General features: G+C 40.7%; 1 pseudogene; it reads right to left on the bottom strand.

Annotated features, from left to right (window-relative positions):
- Nucleotides 1–13831: 13831 nt before the first annotated feature.
- LOC145535655 (spermidine synthase pseudogene) lies at nucleotides 13832–14526 on the bottom strand (annotated as a pseudogene).
- Nucleotides 14527–14857: the final 331 nt, after the last annotated feature.

Here is a 14857-nt window from a genome sequence, read left to right as displayed (position 1 = left end):
AATAATAGCTGCTATCCTTGAAAGAGTACGTGTGATGTAGTTCTAGCTGTATTATGTGGAGTTTTAATTTAATCTTCACAACAGCTCTCTAAGGTCATTACCATTATGTCCTTTTTTTACAGATGTGAACACCAAGGTGAGGTTAAGCAATTTGTTCAAATAACTAGAAACAATAGCCTTTGAACAAGTTTTTCCTGTACTACCTTTAAAACATGTCCTGAGTCCTCTAATTCTATGTATACTCCATACACATTCTCAACATTGGCCAGAGCCACCTTTTTAAAAATATGAATCATACGATATCAACCCTGCTTGAAATCTCTTCTGATGGCTTCCCATTACAAATAGAATAAAAACAAAATCCTCACCGTGGTCTACAAAGACAAATGTAACCAGATCCTTGTCTCCTTCTAGAACTTACTTTCATGCAGGTGTCCCCTTTATTTATTTCAGTCCAGCCATGCAGGCCTTCTGTCTGTTTTTGGAACACATCATGCTCATTCCCACAAGGGCCTTTAAATCTGCTCTTTGCTTTGATTGGAAGACTTTGCCTCAGATATTCACATGGATCATCCTATCATGTAATTCATGTCTTAACTCAAACTTCATGTCATTAGTGAGGCCTTCTTTAACCATCAAATTTAAAGCAGTTTACCTGTTTCTGCCAGTCATCATCATATTGCCCTGTTATATTTTGTTCATCACTCTTACCTAAATTATCTAGAAAATGTCTTTGTGTATGTTATCATTCATCTCTCCTGTCCGTAGCTGAAAAGTTAGTACCATGAGAGCAGAGGTCTTGCCAATATACATCACTACTTTGGCCCCAGTTACTAGAATAGTCCCTGGAACATAGGAGCTCAATAAATATTCATTGATTGCACCCAGTTTTGCCTGACTTCAGAACACCAGCTCTTAACCATATGCTAAACTGCTTCCTAAAAGAGGTTTCTTCACTTTACTTCTTTGTTCAAAAATCATCAGTATTGCCGTTGTCTACAAAATTAAGTTCCGACTGCTCAGTTTTGCTTTCAAGGACTTTGACCTCTAGCATGATTTTCTGTCTGACTTCCTCCTGCAGCCTACTTTATGCGTTATGTCTGAAATACAACAGGGGAATCTGAATACACCCTACACTTCTCCCACACCCTACACTCCCCCACACTCTTACCATTTCTACCTTTAAGATATTAGCTACATCCTTCACAGCCAAGCTCAAATCACACCTCTTACACAAAACTTTCCTAACCCCCCTGCAATGTGGTGATTTATAAGAAATACATGTGATCATTCAGATGATCAAAATATATTTCTCATGTATATTTGGTCTTTGCCTAAGGTTTCTGGCTCACAGTTCCCCAACCCCATGGAATTTCCTGAGTGATAAGAGCAATGGGGACATCTTCTGTTCATAATATTTGGTCTCTTGCCTTCAGTTCTGGAAATTCTTCAGAGCCATAAAGGTGAAATTCCACTGCAATTGAATTTATGTTAATGAAGTGACTTTTGGAAAGCACCTGAAGATGGGGACTTGTTACCAGGAGAATCAATCAGGAATAGATGTTTGGAACTTTTAGTCCCACCCTCTGAATTCCTGGGAAGGGAGAGGGGCTGGAGGTTGTATCAGTCACCAGTGGTCAGTGGCCACCAATGGTTATAAGTTAATCAAGTGTGACCATGTAATGAAGTCTCCATAAACACCCAAAAGAAGGGAGTTCAGAGAGCTTCTAGGTTGGTGAACCTGTGGAGATGCTGGGAGAGTGAGGCAGAGTATGGAAGCTCTCGCCCTTTCCCCACACCTAGCCCTAGGCCTCTATTTTATCTGGCTGTTCCTAAGTCATACACTTTTATGATATACCAGTAAACTTATTCCAGGTACCTAGAATAGTGAAATCCATAGAGTCAGAAAGTACATTGGTAGGTGCTAGGGGCTGGGGGTTAGGGTGGTGGGGAGTGGGGATGGGGAGTTAATGTTTAATGGGGACAGAGTTTCAGTTTAAGAAGGTGAAAAGTTTGGGAGGAGGCTGATGGTGAGAGTGCACAACAATGTGAATATACTTAGTGACACTGAGCTGTACAGTTAAATATGTTAAAATGGTATGTTTATATTATGTGAAATTTACCACAATAAAAAAGTTTAATTTTTTAAAAATTAGAAAAATATATAATACACTGGTAATCTAGTAAGGAAAGTATTTGAGTTCAGTGAGCTGCTCTAGCAAATATTTGAACCTGAAGAGGAAGTTGTTAGCAATCTATTCTCAACCATCAGAAGCACGGGCAATTACCTGAGATTGTGATTGGTGTCTGGCTGAGGGGGGTACTGTCTTGTAGGACTAAATCCTTAACCTGTGGAATCTGATACTACCTCTGGGTAGATAGTGGAGAAGAAAATGGCAACCCATCCAGTATTCTTGCCTGGAAAACCCCATGGCCAGAGGAACCTGGAGGACTATAGTCCATGGGGTCACAAGAGTTGAACACGACTTAGTGACTAAACCACCACCACCACTGGGTAGATAGTGTTAGAATTGAGCTGAATTGTAGGGCACCTGCTTCGTGTCAGAGAACTGTTTTTTGGTATGGGGAACCTCCCCACCACACACACACACACTGGAATTGAGTGCAGAACCCTTACCCTCTCAACTCAAAACGTTTCCCTTCACAATTTCCCCCATGGTACTTTGTTGATCTTAAAACAATCAGCACAGTGTGGTGATTTAGTCAGTAAGTCATGTCCAACTCTTGTGACACCGTAGGCTGTAGCCTGCCAGACTCCTCTCTCCATGGGATTTTCCAGGTAAGAATACTGGAGTGGGTGGCCAATTCCTCCTCCAGGGGATCTTCCTGACCTAGGGATCAAAGCTGGGTCTCCTGCATTGCAGGTGGATTCTTTACTGACTGAGCTACCAGGGATACCCAGTGTACCTCATAACAAAGTTATCTGTAGCTATATCTGCCTCCAGATGCTTACCTCTTATTTTCCATCACATTTCTGATGCAAATTCTAGCACATAATGTCTACTCAAATGGTGAACTGAAGTAAATATTTGCAGTTCTCCCATCCTTGTCAGCACTTACATATGGATTTCCCTGGTGGTTCAGACGGTATTTACATTATTTTTTGGCCTGTTACTTTTTAATGGCTTTCATTTATTCAACTAAGGTATATAATTTTCCTCCAGCTAGACTTCAAGGTTGTTGTTCAGTCACTCAGTCACGCCCTACTCTTTGTGATCCCATGGACTGCAGCACACCAGGCTTTCTTGTCCTTCATCATCTCCCAAAGCTTGCTCAAACCCATATCCATTGAGTCAGTGATGCCATCCAACCATCTCATCCTCTGTCATCCCCTTCTCCTCCTGCCTTCAGTCTTTCCCAGCGTTAGGGTCTTTTCTAATGAGTTGGCTGTTTGCATCAGGTGGCCAAAGTATTGGAGCTTCAGCTTCAGCATCACTCCTTCCAATGAATATTCAGGATTGATTTCCTTTAGACTTCAAGGTAGAGAAGGCCTCTTATTCTTTCTTTAAGATTTCATTTTCCTTGCCCTTTCTCTTATCAACACTGCTTCCCTCCCCACCATCACTGACTGTTTATTCTTGGCATTTTGCTGAATATATAGCAAGTATATTTTGCTTATACAGTGAGTGAAGACTAGACAAATAAGTGAATAAAAAGACTTCCACTAGGTTTAGTCTGAGAAGTTAAAAAAAAAATAGCATGAAAGCCCTCAGCTAGTTTTTCCCTTTCTCTATTTCAAATGGAATAGTGGCCAACTCAGGAGGAGGAGGTAGGTTGGTAGCCCTGGGCTGCTAGCTGGAGGCAGGAACAGAGAACTAGAATCCCTTGGGTGATAATTTCTGGCAGACCTGCACAGAGATTTAAGACCAAAGAAAGGACAAAGCAGAATCAGGATATTACTCTCATTCTCTTCCCTCCATACTCCCCAAGTCTCCCAGCCAGAGACATGCACAGCTCTGGTATGAATAAATGCACAGTTTGATTTTTCCCTATCATTGTTCTTTCAAGTAACTACGGAAAGCTTAAAAATGGCTACTTGTCAAGAATAACCATTTGTTTGGCAAATAACAAAAAAAACCTGTTGTGTTTATGAACTTTATTCATATCCCCAGAAGGAAAGATGACTAACAAAATATTAGTGCACTGATGAATATTTACTGATGAATTACAAGGTTGCAGTGGCCACAATTCTTTGGCCTTTAAACATAAAATTTGAGTCTGGACAGGCATCAATATTTAAGGCATCTTCTCTTTTTTAGCCCAAGATGGCTTATGACTTAGTCTAGATGAGTCAGACCAAACAAATGTATCCTGTGTTTTTCCAGAATAAACATTTCCCAGAGGCAGAACTCTGCCTTCAGCCCTGCCTATTAAAACACAAAGCTGCTTGAGTTTTTCTTATAAACATAAGGAAGAAGAAGAGATGGAAGAGGAGAGGGAAAAACACAAGGCAAAAGTTTCTTAATGAATAAACTAAACATTGAACCTCTTCAGGAAAACCAGCAGGTTTGATTGATTGTTTCTGTGTTCAGTGAGTTGTTTATTTCAGAAAGACCTCTCTAGCCACAGACAAAAGCAACAAACACACAAACAAAACTAAAAACATCAGAAATTGGAGAAGTGACTCAGCCTCTGAAGACTATCTAGAACAATCATAAACTGATTAAGTTCTAGTCACATGACCCTCTGACAAGTAAGAAAAACAAAACAAACAAAAAAGAAACAATACAAAAAAAAAACCAAAAACACCACAGCCATCATCAAGATGTCCAAGCATGTGCAATAAAGTCTCCAAGGAGACTTTTCTGGATCCAGACTGTAAAGCAGAGGAAGCAAAAGAATGATGAATAATGAACAGTGAAACATATAAATCTGTGGTTGCTAAAGAAAGGAATTTTACCCTGGGAATCAGGAGCAGTCTCTTGATAACTTAGTGTAATTATTTCATCAGCCAGTAGAGAATACTTTTGATTGGAACAGATCTTTAATATACCAGAAAGACCTTCATAGAAGAACTGTTTAAAGTACAGTAAATAGCAATAGTTTTTTAAAAAGTCTGTCTTTTTGGTTTTAAAAAGAAAATTCCCCTTACTAATGAAATCATTTCATGCAGCTGTGCTCTGAGCTATTCCTTTTTTCATACAGTGAACAAATTGAGATTTCTTTTAAAAATTTTTCTGACATGTTTTACGTCAACTCTAGGTAAATAATACTTTCACATAATAGTCTCCTATAATCTATAACTGGCAACTAAATACATAATCCAATGCCCCACTCCTTGAGGTATCTTTGATTGTCATGCTACAAATATTGCCTTATTTACATATAATATCTTTCTCTGCACAGTAGAAAAGTTCCTTTTTGTATATAACTTACAAAAGCCTCTTTAAAGCAAATACATTGAAATCGAGGCTAATCAGAAAATATTAAGCCAAACCTTAATAATTCAGAAATGGTATAAGCCACTTGAACATACTGATGTCAAGGTTATTTGGAGAGAGAAGATGGTTTAGTCACTAAGTCCCCTTCCGCCAGGCTCCTCTGCCCATGGGATTCTCCAGGCAAGAATACTGGAGTGGGTAGCCATTTCCTTCTGCAGGGGATCTTCCCAACCCAGGGATCAAATCCACATCTCCTGCACTGCAGGCAGATTCTTTGGCACTGAGCCAGAGAGAAGAGACACACACAAACACTTCCTCAGACAGATTTTGTGGAAAAATGGATTACACTTGTATTTTACAGAGTAGGTGATATTATTAAGAAGATTGAAATCCATCAAACTAAAAAGCTTCCTTAAAACTGTGTGAAATAATGTATTTAAAGATCTGAAAGTTGAACATCTAATCCATTTGGTTCTCAAAGTTTCTGAATTCTAATACGGAAAGGCACTTGCTGTCAGACCAAGAATATGGAGGTTACAACGGTATAATTCAAAGCACAGTAAATAGTAAGTGAACTGTAAGTATCAAAATCACCTGGAGTATTTAGTAGGAAGACTGGTATCATCAATGACATTTGAGAAACACTGGTTTAGGTATTTATTCTGGGTTATTCCCTTGATGCTCAAACAAGTCTTTGTAACCTCTCTGTGTGCAAAGTTACTACAAATGCTAAATTTATGTGTTGCCCTGTTCTCAAATGACAGCAACAAATGAGGTGCTTCATGGGATTTTTAAAAATAGTACATTTTTGTATTTTGCAAACCCCAATATCCATTTTCTACTCTTATTTATGTAAAGGTCAAGGCCTTCAGGGAACTTCGATAAAAAGGTTTGTTGAGACATAAAGTGGTGAAGTATTGATACTATTTTAAGCTATAATTTCCTAGATGGTAGAGAATGTTTAACTGAACCATGGACATATGGGAAAATCTTTACAAAGACAAACAAACTTTTTGATGATGATGACTATTATCAAAAATAGAAAAGTGCAGTTTAATATTGACTCAGTAGAATATGAGAAACACTAAGTGAATGTTTATTTATACGCACCCCCCCCACAAAAGCCAGTTAACAGTTTTTGCTGAGCATGGGGAAAAAAAACTGCAATATCTTCTGATTTAAACACTGCAGTCAGTAAAATCTGTGGAAGGTTCAGAGAGTCCTGGTTTACAATAACCTCCAAAACTTTCTGTGTCTTTCTGGTGAACTTAGTTATCACAGTGTCTTTTGATTATAATGCTGCCTACTGCTGAGAGCAAAACTGATCCACCGCATGCTCCAGAGTGGATAATCCTTGCCAGCAGGTCACTTATGCCTCCCAAAGTTTCCTTTTAACACAATTAATGATGATGATGATGGTGGTGGTGATAATAATAATCCTTAATGCTTACTCAATACATTCTACTAAGATAGCTGGAAAATTAAACAGGTTTTCTTTATAGTTCTAATTCAATACATGATTTTGGATTCTGGTCATCTAAACATAGGGCTTCACCTGCAGTGGCAGAGAGGCAAGTTCAATCCCTGGGTCAGGAAGTTCCCTTGGAAGAGGGCACAGCAACCCACCTCAGCATTCTTGCTGGGATAATCCCATGGACAGAGGACCATGGCAGGCTACAGTCCACGGGGTCTCAAAGAGTCAGGTACAACTGAGCATGCACACGTGCATCTAAGTATGTATTTCTTGCTTGACTTTTTGTTTGTGTGTTTAAGAAACCACTGAAACACTGCTGACTCAATGATATTGGCACAAAAATATTTTTTATATTCTAGAATGGTTAGTTCAATAATCTCTGCCTCCAATGGTACCCCAAAACTACTATAATAAAACAGAATGGATTTATTTTTGACCTTTTCAGCTATTTCAATCCCTGAAGTGGTCACCAGTAGCTTCTTTCATTAATCGTACAATATTATAAATTCACGTACATCCAAACCACTGGAGCTACTTTAAGATAAGCAGATTTCAAATTAATACATGCCTACTAATTTTGAGATCTGAGGTGAAGTTTCTTAGTTCTGTATCATTTCATGGATATGACAATCATAATCAGTTTCTACACACAAAGTATGAGCAATTTAGAGATCTAAAATTAGTGTGAGCAAATTATTTAAATGAGTGCTGTGTAAGAGATTAATCAGGTCATATGAATGACTAGAGTGTCCCAAATCCAAGTTCTCACTTATTTTCTTCTCGACTAATTGTCTAACCAAAGGTAGCACAAATTTCATTTAGTGAATTTATAGACAGTATAGTGGTTTTTTTCCAAACCCACAGTGATCTAGCATTCATAGCTGAATTTAAAAATTTTTGTCCATTTTCTGACTGAAGGTTTTTTCAAAAAGAATGTTCCCTAAAGTTTACCATTGTTGTTTCTGCTTTTGTTGCTAAGTATTGCTCAACTCTTTTGTGACCCCCATGGACTGTACTCTGCCAGGGTCTGCTGTTACATTGGATTTCTCAGGCAAGAATACTGGAGTGGGTTGCTATTTCCTTCTCTAGGGGATCTTCCCAACCCAGGGATCTAAACTATGTCTCCTGCACTAGCAGGCGGATTCTTTACCACCGAGCCACCAGGGAAGCCCTAAAGTTTAGCATACAGTGGAGAATTAATAAACATTGTCAATCAATAGGAACATGAACTAGATGATTTGGTCTTGCTAATCGTATATTTAATAACTTGGTTTATGGCCTGTACATACAAACCCTTATTACATGTCCTTTCAGTCAAGCAAAACTGGAACAATTTTGAAGCTTACAATTTAGTTTCAGCTATTTTTACAACAGAGAAATCCTATGAAACAGTTTATCTGTCCCCAAAATATAAGAAAACCTAAACACAACCCCACAAACATCTATGACATTTATATATAATTTCTATCCAAATTCTTTTAAATACTATACTATAAAATATAATTGCCCTTATTGACAAAGTTTGACTAGCAATTTTGAGTGGGTGTTGATTTCTGGCTTTCTTATACTTTTAACATTATAAAAGAAAACTAGCTAATCTGATCACACGGACCACAGTCATGTCTATCTCAGTGAAACTAAGCCAAGCCGTGTGGGGCAACTCAAGACAGATGGGTCATGGTGGAGAGGTCTGACAGAATGTGGTCCACTGGAGAAGGGCATGGCAAACCACTTCAGTATTCTTGCCTTGAGAACCCCATAAACAGTATGAAAAGGCAAAAAGATAGGACACTGAAAGATGAACTCCCCAGGTCAGTAGGTGCCCAACATGCTAATGGACATCAGTGGAGAAATAAATACAGAAAGAATGATGGGATGGAGCCAAAGCAAAAACGATACCCAACTGTGGATGTGACTGGTGATAGACACAAAGCCCAATGCTGTAAAGAGCAATATTGCATAGGAACTTGGAATGTTAGGTCCATGAATCAAGGCAAATTGGAAGTGGTCAAACAGGAGATGGCAAGAGTGAACATCGACATTCTAGGAATCAGTGAACTAAAATGGACTGGAATGGGTGAATTTCACTCAGATGACCATTATATCTACTACTGTGGGCAGGAATCCCTTAGAAGAAATGGAGTAGCCATCATAGTCAACAAAAGAGTCCAAAAGGCAGTACTTGGATGCAATCACAAAAATGACAGAATGATCTCTGTTCGTTTCCAAGGCAAACCATTCAATATCACGGTAATCCAAGTCTATGCCCCGACCAGTAATGCCGAAGAAGCTGAAGTTGAACGGTTCTATGAAGACCTACAAGACCTTCTAGAACTAACACCCAAAAAAGATGTCCTTTTCATTATAGGGGACTGGAATGCAAAAGTAGGAAGTCAAGAAACACCTGGCGTAACAGGCAAGTTTGGCCTTGGAATACAGAATGAAGCAGGGCAAAGGCTAATAGAGTTTTGCCAAGAGAATGCACTGGACATAGCAAACACCCTCTTCCAACAACACAAGAGAAGACTCTACACATGGACATCATCAGATGGTCAACACCGAAATCAGATTGATTATGTTCTTTGCAGCCAAAGATGGAGAAGCTCTATACAGTCAGCAAACACAAGACCAGGAGCAGACTGTGGCTAAGACCATGAACTGCTTATTGCCAAATTCAGACTTAAATTGAAGAAAGTAGGGAAAACCACTAGTCCATTCAGGTATGTCCTAGATCAAATCCCTTATGAGTACACAGTGGAAGTGACAAATAGATTTAAGGGACTAGACCTGATAGACAGAGTGCCTGAAGAACTATGGACAACGGTTCGTGACATTGTACAGGAGACAGGGATCAAGACAATCCTCATGGAAAAGAAATGCAAAAAAGCAAAATGGCTGTCTGAGGAGGCCTTACAGATAGCTGGGAAGAGAAGAGAAGTGAAAAGCAAAGGAGAAAAGGAAAGATATTCCCATCTGAATGCAGAGATCCAAAGAATAGCAAGGAGAGATAAGAAAGCCTTCCTCAGTGATCAGTGCAAAGAAATAGAGGAAAACAACAGATTAGGAAAGACTAGAGATCTCTTCAAGAAAATTAGAGATAACAAAGGAAAATTTCATTGAAAGATATGCTCGATAAAGGACAGAAATGGTATGGCCCTAACAGAAGCAGAAGATATTAATAAGACGTGGCAAGAATACACAGAAGAACTGTACAAAAAAGATCTTCATGACCCAGGTAATCACGATGGTGTGATCACTCACCTACAGCCAGACATCCTGGAATGTGAAATCAAGTGGGCCTTAGAAAGCATCAGTACGAACAAAGCTAGTGGAGGTGATGGAATTCCAGTTGAGCTATTTCAAATCCTCAAAGGTGATGCTGTGAAAGTGCTGCACTCAATATGCCAGCAAATTTGGGAAACTCAGCAGTGGCCACAGGACTGGAAAAGATCAGTTTTCATTCCAATCCCAAAGAAAGGCAATGCCAAAGAATGCTCAAACTACTGCACAATTGCACTCATCTCACACGCTAGTAAAGTAATGCTCAAAATTCTCCAAGCCAGGCTTCAGCAATACGTGAACCATGAACTTCCAGATGTTCAAGCTGGTTTTAGAAAAGGCAGAGGAATCAGAGATCAAATTGCCAATATCTGCTGGATCATCAAAAAAGCAAGAGAGTTCCCGAAAAACATCTATTTCTGCTTTATTGACTATGCCAAAGCCTTTGACTGTGTGGATCACAATAAACTGTGGAAAATTCTGAAAGAGATGGGAATACCAGACCATCTGACCTGTCTCTTGAGAAACCTGTATGCAGGTCAGGAAGCAACAGTTAGAACTGGACATGGGACAACAGACTGGTTCCAAATAGGAAAAGGAGTATGTCAAGGCTGTATATTGTCACCCTGCTTATTTAACTTATATGCAGAGTACATCATGAGAAACGCTGGGCTGGAAGAAACACAAGCTGGAATCAAGATTGCCAGGAGAAATATCAATAACCTCAGATATGCAGATGACACCACCCTTATGGCAGAAAGTGAAGAAGAACTAAAGAGCCTCTTGATGAAGGTGAAAGAGGAGAGTGAAACGTTGGCTTAAAGCTCAACGTTCAGAAAACTAAGATCATGGCATCTGGTCCCATCACTTCATGGGAAATAGATGGGGGAACAGTGGAAACAGTGTCAGACTTTATTTTTGGGGGCTCCAGAATCACTGCTGATGGTGACTGCAGCCATGAAATTAAAAGACGCTTACTCCTTGGAAGGAAGGTTATGGCCAACCTGGATAGCATGTTTAAAAGCAGAGACATTGCTTTGCGAACAAAAGTCCGTCTAGTCAAGGCTATGGTTTTTCCAGTGGTCATGTATGGATGTGAGAGTTCGACGGTGAAGAAAGCTGAGCACCGAAGAATTGATGCTTTTGAATTGTGGTGTTGGAGAAGACTCTTGAGAGTCCCTTGGACTGCAAGGAGATCCAATAAATCCATCCTAAAAGAGATCAATCCTGGGTGTTCATTGGAAGGTCTGATGTTGAAGCTGAAACTCCAATACTTTGGCCACCTCATGCGAAGGGTTGACTCATTGGAAAAGACCCTAATGCTGGGTAGGATTGGGGGCAGGAGGAGAAGAGGATGACAGAGGATGAGATGGTTGGATGCCATCACTGACTCAATGGACATGGGTTTGGGTGGACTCCGGGAGTTGGTGATGGACAGGGAGGCCTGGCGTGCTGCAATTCATGGGGTCACAAAGAGTCAGACACGACTGAGCGACTGAACTGAACTGACTGATTTCTGGTTTTATTATAGTTTTAACATTATAAACTTTTAAAAATGTATTTTTTTTATATCTCTAAACACCAAAAAACTTTATAAGATGCACTCTAGAATTGTAAACCCTTTAGCATGTAGCGGTCATGCTTTGAATACCTATTTGATGGATGAATCAAGGAGTTTTCCTCTTCCACATTCCAAGAAGGATTACCAGTAGTTAGTGGGGAAAATGGTTATAGCTCATAATCTCTACTGTTACATCAATTTCTAAGCCAATATAAAGTTATATATACCTACATCTCAGGCAAGAAATATAGATCTTCTCATAGTCTCCATAAAGAAAGGCAAGATCCAATGAGGTAGCGGGCAAACTTTACATCATAAAATATAGTTGAATAGTGAAAAAAATTCAGATTTGGCAGATCACCTAATAGGTGTTGGGAGACATGTGCATGAGTGCATGCTAAATCAGTTCAGTCATGTCCGACTCTTTGCAACCCTATGGACCATAGCCTGCCAGGCTCCTCTGTCCATGGGATTCTCCAAGCAAGAATACTGGAGTAGGATGCCATGCCCTTCTCCAAGGGATCTTCCTGATCCAGGGATTGTACCTGCATCTCTTATGTCTCCTGCATTGGCAGGCGGGTTCTTTATCACTAGCATCACCTGGGAAGCCAGCTGGGAGGCATACCAGCTTTCAGAGCTAGCTAGGATCAGAGAGGCTCTTCCTAGGTAGCAAATATTTCCAAGTCCCACCACTGTTACCTTCTGCTTCCCTTAAAAAAAAATTGCCATGAGTAAAGCCAAGAAGACAGAATCTAGGCATAAATGTTACAATGTTAATGCATTTGGCACTATTACACAAATTTGGGAGAAAAGAAAAAGTGAGTCAGAAATTAATTGAGGGTGTTTATATAACAGAACTGTACATGACCAAGTATGTTACCACAGCATTTTACATTTAGTTTTCTGGAGCCTTAGGCAGGCTTAAGGTCTAGAATGGGCCTCTTCTCTAGAAAATCCTTTTCAAGATCTTTTATCAATCAAACAGGATTATTTCCACCTCCATCACATGGCTCATGAGTACTAGATAACACATGCCTACTCAGGCTTAAGATACTTGAAATCTAGGCAAATGGGGCCATGATTATTATTCAGTGGGCTTGAATTTCACTGTACTAATTTTGAGTGAATGAAGAGCATTCAGAACAACTCTTGCCTGTTTCATTTTTGTGGTTTTCTTCTGTTTCTCCTTTCCCTTTCTTGAGCTCTGCCTTTCTTTTGATAACAGGCACGAGATTCACTTTAAGTGAAGGAAGGGAGTAGTGTGAGGAAGACCATCTCTGCCCCAATTTCAACTTCTGTGTTCAAATATACTATGCTACGACCCACTACTTTACTGTTAATTTATGCTTTAGCTTCTTAATGAATAGCTAATTTGTAGCTCATCAAAATACTCTCTCCTCTCCCAAGACATAAATTATACTGTGAAGTTCTCAGCTACTAGTGGCTTAGAAGAGTGTGTGTGTGTGTGTGTGTGAGAGAGAGAGAGAGAGACAGAGAGACAGAGAGACAGGGAGACAGAGAGAGAGACAGAGAGAGTCACTAAGCTGTGTCCGACTCTTTGTGACCCCATGGATTGTAGCCTGCCAGGTTCCTCTGACCATGGAATTCTCCAGGCAAGATTACTGGAGTGGGTAGCCATTCCTTTCTCCAGGGGATCTTCCCAACCCAGGGATTGAACCCAGATCTCCTGCATTGCAGGAGGATTCTTTACCTTCTGAGCCACCAAGGAAGCCCAAAGGAGAGGCTGCATCCCCTCCAAAATAGGCTCTTGCATACTCCAAAAAGCCAGTATACAAATATCTTGTGATGAGTTCCTAATATTTGCAGAGTACTTTATTCTCATTGCTGTTTAGATACACATGTTTGATCAGTGAGTGGCGACAGAAGGTAGAGATGGTGCTGCAGGCATCTGGTATAAGCTTGGAAGCTGAACACCACACAGAGAGAAAGATACTCCATCTAAGAGGGCAAGCCAGGCAGCATTCTGCAGCCTGTAACACTGGGTTGGGGAGAGAGCCAACGGGAGTCTTGTCCAGGGCTGGTGGGGTCCAGGTACCCTGGAGGCTCACTGTTCACGGAGGTCATGGGCAGCTGCGGCAGCAGTGGCCCCTGGGCTCAGTACACATCATTCAGGGCCTTGCAGGCAAACTCAGGCAGGACTAAGGCTGCCCGTTGCACTTCAGAATTGTAGTATTTCAGTTGCATCTGTTCCACCTGCTTCTGTGTCCGCTGCCTCAGGGGCTCCAAGAAGTTGGTGCTTGGATATTTGCCACACAGCGTGAAGCCAATTTAGGATCCCCTGGAGAAGTGCAGAGCAACCCACTCCAGTATTCTTGCCTGGAGAATTCCATGGACAGAGGAACCTGGCAAGGTACAGTTCATGGGGTCGCAAAGAGTCAGACACGACTGAAGCTACTCAGCACACACGGAGGAACGCACATGAAGCCAATTTGGCTGCTGGGGTAGGTGGGGATGGTGCATGAAGTGTGGCCCATGCCCGGAAACAGTGATGTGCAGAACTACCAGCATCTCCTTGACGAGGTCCAGGTTCAGACACTAACACTCACCCTGGCAGCAAAGGATGCCATCCTCTTTCAGGGATGAGCCAGTAATAGGACTTCTTCATGAGCTGATAATAGGACTTCTTCATGAGCTGATAACAGGACTTCTTGAAGAGGTTCTCAGCAGGGCCCAGAGGGTCTGAGGAGTCAGTGATAATGACATCGAAAGCATCCTGGTTATGCTTCATGGAGCTCAAAACCATCACCCATGGATAGGGTAAGCTTTGAACTGGAGTTCTGACAAAACATGGTCTACCTGAGGAGGAAATGGCAACCCACTCCAGTATTCTTGCCTGCAGAACCAGGTGAACGGTACAAAAAGGAAAACGATATGACACCTGAAGATGAGTCCCCTCCTCCCACCCTCCCACACCAGGTCAGAAGGTGTCCGATATGCTACTGGGGAAGAGCAGAGGGCAATTACTAATAGCTCCAGAAAGAATGAAGTGGATAAGCCAAAGTGGAAACGTTGCTCAATTGTGGATATATCTGGTGGTGAAAGTAAAGTCTGATGCTGTAAAGAACAATATTGCATAAGAACCTGGAATGTTATGTCCATGAATCAATGTAAATTTGACAT

This window comes from Giraffa tippelskirchi, chromosome X (assembly GCF_054371585.1).
Source record: "Giraffa tippelskirchi isolate mGirTip1 chromosome X, T2T-mGirTip1v1.2.pri, whole genome shotgun sequence".
NCBI classification, from domain to species: domain Eukaryota; kingdom Metazoa; phylum Chordata; class Mammalia; order Artiodactyla; family Giraffidae; genus Giraffa; species Giraffa tippelskirchi.
Note: the sequence above shows the minus strand (reverse complement) of the source record. Positions and strands in the feature narration are given on the sequence as shown.